The 9632-nt window shown below is 37.8% G+C and overlaps 1 long non-coding RNA gene across 2 annotated transcripts; it reads left to right on the forward strand.

The window, feature by feature from the left end:
- Positions 1-1224: 1224 nt before the first annotated feature.
- On the forward strand, positions 1225-9078 carry LOC118825652. Of its 2 annotated transcripts, none has more exons than XR_005008676.1 (5): positions 1225-1243; positions 1717-1743; positions 5771-5889; positions 7697-7808; positions 7903-9078. It is a non-coding gene; the product is annotated as an uncharacterized LOC118825652 (long non-coding RNA). The 2 variants fall into 2 exon arrangements; XR_005008675.1 differs by having other exon boundaries at positions 1229-1243; positions 1668-1743.
- The last annotated feature ends 554 nt before the right edge of the window (positions 9079-9632 follow it).

A 9632-nucleotide genomic window follows, 5' to 3' on the forward strand; every position in this document is an offset into this window, starting at 1 on the left:
CCAGCAGGGCTGTAGCTGCAGCAATGGTGATGAGACAAGCTCTATCAGATCACAGTCAGATCACCTACCAAAATGGTGACAAAGGCTTTCTTAATGACAATCAAATACTATGAATAGAGTACCTGCTGTACTGAGGGCAGATACGCTCCAGTTACATACATACATATTCTGTTAACAGCATCCAGAAATCTCACATCATTGTGAACAGCTCTTTGAGGAACGCTGCTTGTTTAAACTTTAGTGTTATTGGGAAATAATTAAACAATATAAAGGGAGGCTGAAATAATACTATAATGACAAAAATGAAAGTTGATAACACACTTGCACAGAACACGTTATGTCCCGACCACAAGCTCAGGTCTAGGAGGAGGGAGAGACAGTGACACAAGGATGGAGGAGTGCAATAAAGGGGTGCAGAGACCAGTACAATGCAGACAAACTTTTAGCAGTTTTATTACACAGACAAACAAACCAAACACACAAAAAAGTTAAGCTATGAACAACAAGTTACAACAGAAAAGTTGTTAAAGTTGTACTGGCTGAATGGGCAGTTTACCCAGGAGGGACTACAGACAGTACCAAAGAAAGAAAACAACAAAATCAACTATTCTAAGCTAAGAGCTAAAGAGCTGTACATGCCACCCTATGCTAAACTACCAATCATACAGGGAGTGGTACCTGCCTTTAAACTTGTGTGTTTAGACAATAACACCTACTGATGTAAATGTAGGTGCACCACAGTCTAGCCTGCCCCTCCTCCTCAGAGAAAAGCACCAGTTTAAAAGAATCAAGAGCCAGTACACCCAGACAAACACTTGTAGACTGAAAACAATCACAGGAAGAGACAAACACAGCTAACAAATGCTAACAAGACTAGCAAGGAAAGGCTAAAGCAAGCTAGCAAAGGCTAATGCTAGAATAGAAAGGCTAAAGCTAGCAAGGCCAAGAGACCTAAGGCCACAGAAAACAAAGAAATGAGCCAGGAGCTGAGACACAGGTCACATGATGCCCAGGGCTGATAACAAACTCACACTCTGGCACACTGCTTTTAAAGTTCAAGCTCCACCTCCTTGGGCTCAAATCTGCAAAGTGATTGGCCAAATGACATCCAGGACATGATAGTGACTGACACCCCAAGCAACATATGAAGAAAAGAGGCAGCCAAAATAGCAGAAGAAGAGCAGCTGAGAGGGGAGAGAAAACAAACACACGTGTTCACAGGCACTGACACGTAACACACATAGTATGTATTGTTGCAGTTACATTTATATTTTACATGTATTGTTTTTTTTAACTACTATGAATTGTGTCCTAACCTATATAATTTATTCAACATGTACTATAATTATGAATTATCTACTGTTAGTTATTCTGCATCCATTGTAAATTAAATAGTGTTTATTATGAATTATTCAGTAGCAACTATAAATTATTCAGTAACTGAACCAAAGTGTAAGTTCTGTAGTTGTGAGAGTGAGGAATGGAAGTGTGGGGACACATACAGACCCTCACAGTTTAAGAGATTAATAAACTGTTGCAAAAATATTAGACAATGCAATATCCACACATTTTGCTTAAGGTTATAGGAAGATCAGTAATGTCAAAATTACATTGTCAGTGTAAAGGAAATTCATAACGTGAGTGCAGTTCTGGATTCTTGCCTCTAGGTGGCTCTCTTGTTTATTATTTCTCTTCTGTTTTGCCAACATTAAACAGTGAAGGCCTGTTGGACACTTTGTGGAGGTAAGTTTTCCTCAAAATCCAACAAATATATAACTTTCTTAAAGCCATCTGTGCTTTAATCCTCTCTGAAAGGGTTCTAGATACATTCAGCAGATGTGCTCCAGTATCATTACGTTCTTTATGGAAAGTTATGACCATTATCTTTCCATAAACTGTCACTGTTAGCAGAGATTGTCATGATAAGAGTGACAACTAATTACAAATACCCTGATATATATCTGTATGTTTATCTTTCTGTTGTTGTTTAATCTCTGTAGCTGATTTATGATCCTGTTTATCTGTGTATCAGTGTGTTATATAACTCTGTGTGCAGTGTGAGGGTCTGGATCTGACTGTGTGGTGTTTGTTTAGGGAAGTTTGAGAAGACTCTGTTCAGTTCTGTCCATAAACCAGCTGTTTTCACAGCATTTATACGTGTGAGTGTGAGTCTGATACAGAAATGAACAGCTGTAAATAATAAACCACTATAAGTAATGAACCGTTAGACTGTGAGCTGTGAAAGTGAAAGTGACTCTCCAGTGGTTTCTCGTCCCTCTTTTCCTTCCTCAGAGGGGGAAAACAAATACAGTGGGTGCTGTAGGCTTGTAATAACCTTGACAGGATCTCACAGCATTAAAGAGCTCATATCCTACATTTTCTTGAGGTCAACTTAGTGTTTGTGTGGGTTTTTGTACAAGAACTGTCGCAATTAATTTTTTCATGACCATTGTCCAAGCTCTTTTATCCCTCAGAATTAAACAGGCTGCTCTCGACACTGTGCCTTAAATACTGGTATACGTAAATGAGCTCTGGTCACACAGCAGGTTGAAACACTACTTAAAACTTCATCGTGAGTGGGCAGAGATGAACTTCTGTGGGCTGAATAGGTGGATCATACACCTCCTGGCCTCTACACTCACTGTCCATTTTATCAGCTCAGCTTATATATAGGGGCACTTTGTGGTTCTACAATTACAATTACCTAATAATAATAATGCCTTTGTAGAGCACTTTTCATACCAATGACAGTTCACAGGAATAAATAAAACTATGAGTATTGATTTAAAATCATATCATAAAATGACACAGATCAAATTAAACAGATAAACACCATGAGGTGTAGAGTTTTAATGAAGTGCTGAGTTAAAGAGCTGCGTTTTCAAATGTTTATTAAAAGTGAGCTCTAAGCTCGACTGTCTAATCAAAGGTGAATCAGAATAACTTAAGAGTCTCTCCATGTTTCCTGTGTTTTACTGAAGATCGGTATCTGCAGATCTAAGATCATGATCAGACAGACACTCAGGAGCTTTAAGGTCATTTAGAGCTTTAAAAACCAGCAGCAGAGCTTTAAAATCTCTCTAAACGATCCAGGCGGTCATTGCAGTGTGTAACAAATTCGCTTGAAAACAAAGGTAGGTTTGAAATCGGTCTAAAATTATTTAGTATGGAAGGATCCATGCTACTCTTTTTTAGCAGAGGCTTCACCAGGGCAGTTTTGAAAGCATCTGGAAAAACAGCTGTTGACAGAGAACAATTTACAATAGTTAAAACATCATTGTGGACACATCAAAAACCATCTTAAGGAATGAAGTAGAAACAGGATCAAGATCACTTGTGGACAAACTTTGCTTGTTTACAACAGTTGTGAGCTCCTGATAACTGAAAACAGAGAAAGATTTCATTGTCACTGATGTAGGTGACTCATCAGGAACATAATAGGAGCCTGTTTCAGGTGGCTGAGCTATTCTCTGTCTAATCAGGTCTAATTTATTTTGAAAATAAATTGCGAACTCTTCACAAATTTTAGAAGATAAATCACCAGGAGATGCACAGAAAAGATGGGGTTAATTAGTTGACCTACGGTGACAAAAAGGACTTTGGAATTATTTTATGTTTATTAATCACACTACAGAGCTATGACTGTCTGGATATTTTCATAACATTATTATAGACTGAGATCTGCTCTTTAAGAAAATCATAACGTACCTGCAGTTTAGTTTTCCTCCATAAGCGCTCTGATTTACGACAATTTCTCTTAAGCTGGCATATTTCCGCATTCATCCATGGATTTTTAGGAGTATACAAGTTTTTCTTCTGTTTGACTGGAGCGAGAATGTCAAGAGATTGAGTCAATGTAACATTTTTTTTAAGTAACTTTCAGGCACTTTCTTCTTTACTTCTATCTTGACTTGTAGGAGATACAGAAATGATCAAATATGAAAACATTAGAGACAAGAGACATGTTTGTCTTTAAACCTTTAGGGATCAAAGTCACTATTATAAATACATGCTGCTGCTCCTCACTTTACTGTTTGCAGAAATCTGTAGTTTTCAGGAGCAGCTTAGAGTTGCTGTGTCATTTTTTTCACTACGCCACGTTTCTGTTACAAACATGAAATCAAGCAAATTCTTTTTAATAAGATCCTGAATCAGAAGTGTTTTTTTTATTTAGTGACCTTACATTAAGGACAGCAAGGTTTAGTTTGTTGTTCACTAGGCTTTGTGTTTGGGGGGACCAGTTTAAGCATCTTTCTCTCTTCACAACTAGCAGAGGCTTCAGTATTATGACAGCAGAGAAAGAGGGGAAGGCTAGAAATTTAGGAGGCATTGTATATACCATTAAAAACACTTACCTGTCTGCTGTTGATACTACTTACCCATCGATAGTTTATCGCCAGTACATCCAAATACGCCTAGTACCTTCTCTATGTTCTTAGACAAGGTGACAAGACCACAGCAGCTTGGGTGTAATGTGTCCATGTCATAAAAGGCCAGTCGCTCCCAGAAAGTGCTTCAGTTGCTCACATAGCCAACGCTGTTGTTACAGCATCAGCCTTCGACCTGACCTGTGAGCGTGCTGAACACCTTGCTTCCTCGTGTAAGATGGGCAGAAGTCCTAAGATTGTGATCCTGATATTGGTCCTCTTCTTAATGGTTCTTCTTAATGATGAGATGTCAGGGTAACAAAGTATCAGAGAAACAGATGGACTACAGTCTGTAACTGTAGATCTACAAAGTGCACCTATATAGTAAGTGGAGCTGATAAAATGGACAATGAGAGTAGATATAGTGGAGATGGTTTTCATGATTTGGCTGGTCATTGTATAGGTATATAGGGGTGCTTGGGGCTCGTCTTGGAAAAGGCGCATCTTTTATTTATTTTTTTTTTGCTTTTTTTATTATTAGTAAAAATAACTTGGAATATATGCAGAACATAGTAAAAAATAACAGTTTTAGCCACAGCATCCCTACAAGTGCATTATGTGTCTGAGAAACCTGCAAGTGGTCTTGTCTGTGTTTACACTGATCTCCTGTTAGTCAAAACAGCTTTTGTTGATCTAATAGGTCTAAAAGTTTTTTTTTTTATTGTTGTTGATTTTTTAAAGGAGACTTAAATGAAAAGGTTAACCTAAAATTTCAAGCTGACCTACAGTGTAGATCAGGGATGTCAAACACAACCACAACAAGGGCCATATTAAAACATCTCAACAAATCTGTGGGCCAGAGAACACTTTAATTTTTTATTTCATTTTAAAATAATGTTTGGCTCTAACCTGAACAGGCCATTGTTTATTCAAAATGTGCCAAATAGCAACAGCAAAATGTAGACACTTAGAGTAGACTTTTTGAGTAGAACTTTACATAAATATTTGAAATATTCAAGAGTAGATTTTTTTATTTTTTTTACACCAAACCCATCGTGAGTGTTTGGTGCCAAAAAGCTCTGTCTCATCTGATTATTGAACCCATTTCCAGTTAGAGTTCCAGTTGCAGCTGGGGAACTCCTGAGTTCCTGCAGAGTTCAATTCTGAGGTGGCCTTAAAAAGTTTGTTCACAAGTATTTCTAAGGGTGCCAATAATAGAAATTGAGCTAATTAACAACACACGTTTTTTCATGACCTTCTTTATCCACCTTTACCAAGGGTGCCAATAATTATTAGAGCTCCTTTTGTATGTGGTTTACCAGTGCTATGCTTCATTGGTGCAAAGATGTTTAGATCAAAAAAACACCTGAGGGTCAGATTATATTTTTCTCATTACATTTAAGTTCAGATCATTGATCATCATCTCCTGGAGCTGAAGCTGCAGTCATGAGCGTCTGTCCACGTTCTCTCCTCCTGAGTCTGCTGATCACCCTCTACCTTCAGTCCTGTGTGGTGGCAAACAGTAAGTTCATCCTCAAGTTTTTGGCTCTTTCATACTGCAGAGTGGTATATGAAGAGGCTGGAGTCCAGCACCTAGGTGGCTGGCTATGGCTTTAGCTGAGCTCTGCATATAAGCTCACACTGCAGGTATAAGTGGTCCGAATCTGATCATTTACTTCATATGTGACACAGATGTACAGTTTTTCATGTGTGACAGTGTGATCTTTAGCTAGATCTTCAGCTGCTCCACTATACGCTATTAGTGGATTATTATTAGAGGATAGAGATATTGTATGATGTGATCGACTGATATCGATGAAGACAGAGTCTTCTTGAATTGAATTTCGTTTGAGCATCTGACAGATAGTTGCTGAGCATGTAACTCTCATAGTTGCCGAATTGTTCCTGAAAATTCATGTTTACCAGCAATAAACATAATGTTTATGATGCTATAGAAAGTTATTTGAGGTTGGTTTGGCATTGTGGAGAGATTATGGGCACTGCTGTTGCGAGTAACAAGTAAATTTTAAGTCTTCACACTCAAGTCCTGAGTCAGTAGTCCTAATCTTCGAGGCCTAAACAAGTCAGTCTGCATTCCTCAGCTAATTTAAGGTCATAACACTGAATAACAGCACTGTAGCCTTTTAATGACAGCATGTTAGTAGTGTGCGGCTGTATATTTTTTATATATATACATATATATATATATATATATACACATATATATGTATGTGTGTGTGTGTGTATATATATATATATATATATATATATATATATATATATTTATATGTCTGTGTGTGTGTGTGTGTGTGTGTCTTTTACTCTTCCAACTAAAATACAAAATCCATGGTACACAGATATCCATGACAGGCATACTGTATACGCAAAGAGTTTACATATGAAAAAAAAATTAAAAGTACCACTGGGGTGGTTGCTTCAAGGGTTCATCTCAGTGCCTTTATTCAGGGAACATAACTGAACCATAATCCACTGAAATGATATGTTCTAAGCTGTACTGACTCCACACACCCCGTCTCGTCTCCAGGCTTTTATTTTACTGTTCTGTTTTAAAACATTCGGTCATGAAAAGGTACAAACACAAACTTTTAAACTTGTGAAAACTGTTGTACCTTTGAGGGAACATTTACATTGTTTGTACTTTGATGAACAAAAAATGTACCTGCACAGAACCCTTATTTGTAACAGTGTATGGAATTGTTCATCATTTACTGAATCCTTCCTTACTGAATCACTACAGGACAACATTTTGTGCACACAACTGTTGGATGGCATCTCTCACTCAGCCTACATGCACATCTAGCCGACAATGCTTTGGCGCTTCTTACAACCAGATGTTATTGCTAATGTGTGAGTAGCTACAGCTGCTTACACATTAGCAAGAAATGTGGGTTAGGGAGGTGGGATCCATAATAGAGAATGAAATCTGTTTACTGTTTCTGTACCAAATACATTGAGTAGACACTGACAGACTGTTATGTTTTAATTTTTTGATCAAATTATTGCTAGGGACAATTCAGTAGTCACTGGATATTGGTAGGGACATGTCCCTGCCATCCCTACCCAATTCTACGCCCTTGTTTTTTAATCATAAAACATAATTTTCTGTGAATTTGAGGGGAGCCTTTGTAAAAACAACAAACACTTTTATTTTTTTTTTCATGTGGTTACTGAATAATTTGCCTGAAGATTTGAGCATGTAAGTTCAGGCAGCAAATCCAAAACATACCCAGGAGTATAAGAGGTGAATTAGTATATATACACAGTAAGCCTATAATTGATAATAATAATTATTAATATTTTTCACACAGATGGAAAATCTCCAGAGGAATGTTGTTCTAATTTCTTCATCAAACCGATCCCAGTAAGATCCATCGTGTCCTATGAAGAAACAAGGACTGACTGTCCAAAAGGTGCAGTTGTGTAGGTCTTCACCCTCTTCTGCTCTATTAATATTCATTTTTGAGATGAGAGGATTATGTTTATTTTATAACTTAGACTTTTGTCTCATCTGCAGTTTTATCAACAAGAAAAAGGCTCGTTTGTGTGTGGACCCCGGCTTCAAGTGGGTGAGGCGAGCCATAGACCAGATTGATATTAGAAACGTAGAAGGTTCCACCGGTGTTTAAACCTGTCTGTTTTAATGTGAAATCAGCGTATGGTTTCTTTATGGAATGCACTTTTCATCTCCTTATTACAGCAGCGCTAGGATGGTCTCTGCCTGGACCAGAGAATAAAGCTTTTTCTTATAAATTACCTTTAAACAGAAAGCTCACGTGACTGCTCCTTTTATTACTGTGACTGCAAATCTTTTGTTAAATAAAAATACTTTTGAAGAAAACAATGTTTTGATGGATTCCAGAAGATCAGGTACATTGCGAGAGGGATTACTGTTTTTTTTAGGAGAAAGGTTGGGCATGTTAAACAATAGGATAATGCATTTATACTACAGGACGATGGATTAATACAATATGTTAACACATTAGCACTATAGGATAATGCATTTGTATTGTTAGAAATCCGGCAGGAAGAGTCCGGAGCTTCAGATTCAGATTCAGATGAGTTTTATTTACATGCATGCAGAGAATCATGCATGGGCACAGCTTGGTCATCAGTCTATCAGCAGTCTAACAAGAATATTTTGGAAGGACCTTATATACATTTTAAATGTATACAGGGTGGGAGAGGAAGGAGGAAGAAAAGGAGTTAGAGGAGGGCTAAGGAGGGGGATGTAGAAGGTGAATATGAGATGAAATGTAGGGGTAGAAATAAGGGGGTGATTGTTATCACCTTGAGGTTATGAGACAAAGGGTCAGCTCAGTACAAACAAAGGAGTGAACTGACAAGGTTAGAGTGTTATCACCTTTCACCTTATCCACTGATGCTTTGACGTAGATTTACAATTGGCATGTTGCCGTTTAACCTTGGTCAGTGATTGCTTAGGTTTTTTACATGTTCTCTGGGCATTCATGGCAGCTGTTATATGCTTTGTACATTTATTGGCTAGCTCAGGAATCTTTCTCTCAGCTTCCTCTAGCTTACCCTCCATTTATCTAAGCTTATACTTCCAGTACTGCTTAATTACATAAGACATTCCTTAGCTAAGTCATGCTTGATACCATAACCCAAAGCTGTTTTACATTCCACAAGAGTCCATTCTCTATCAGCAGAAAATAAAAAGTACTGAGTTGTCTTTTGCTCATGAATGTGTTTGTTTATTATATCCATTATCTTTTCAAATGCAAATTCAGTCCATTCAGGCATTTCAGTTCCTCCCTTAACTAGTGTACCCTTTCTGATGTTAAGAGGTTTCCAAGAGTCTTTCTCAAGATTCTGTAGTTTTTGGCCTGTACTAGTCATGGTGAGGAAACAAGAGAACAAGCTAAGGCAAAAACACAACTAATTTTCCCTCACTGCCTGAGAGGATAACCCTACCAGCCTTCACGCTACAGGGTTTCCCTCACTACCTGAGAGGATGAGTAACAAAACCACTGGTCTTCCCAAATACCAGTCTTCCCTTGCTACCTGAGAGGATAACAGTTATAAAACCAATGGTCTTCCCAAGTGCACTATATGATACTGCATTAATACAATAGGATAGTGCAATTATACAACAGGATAATGTATTTACGGATCACGTGACCGATTTTCCTGAATGGCAGCTCGTGTCTAGAGCTCTTGCATTCCTTCCCTCTTTTTGGTTTAGTCGGTTTTAATTTCACTACCCTGGTACCTTTTGTTATAAAA

The sequence above is a fragment of the Colossoma macropomum genome, unplaced genomic scaffold (assembly GCF_904425465.1).
Source record: "Colossoma macropomum unplaced genomic scaffold, Colossoma_macropomum, whole genome shotgun sequence".
Lineage (NCBI taxonomy): Eukaryota > Metazoa > Chordata > Actinopteri > Characiformes > Serrasalmidae > Colossoma > Colossoma macropomum.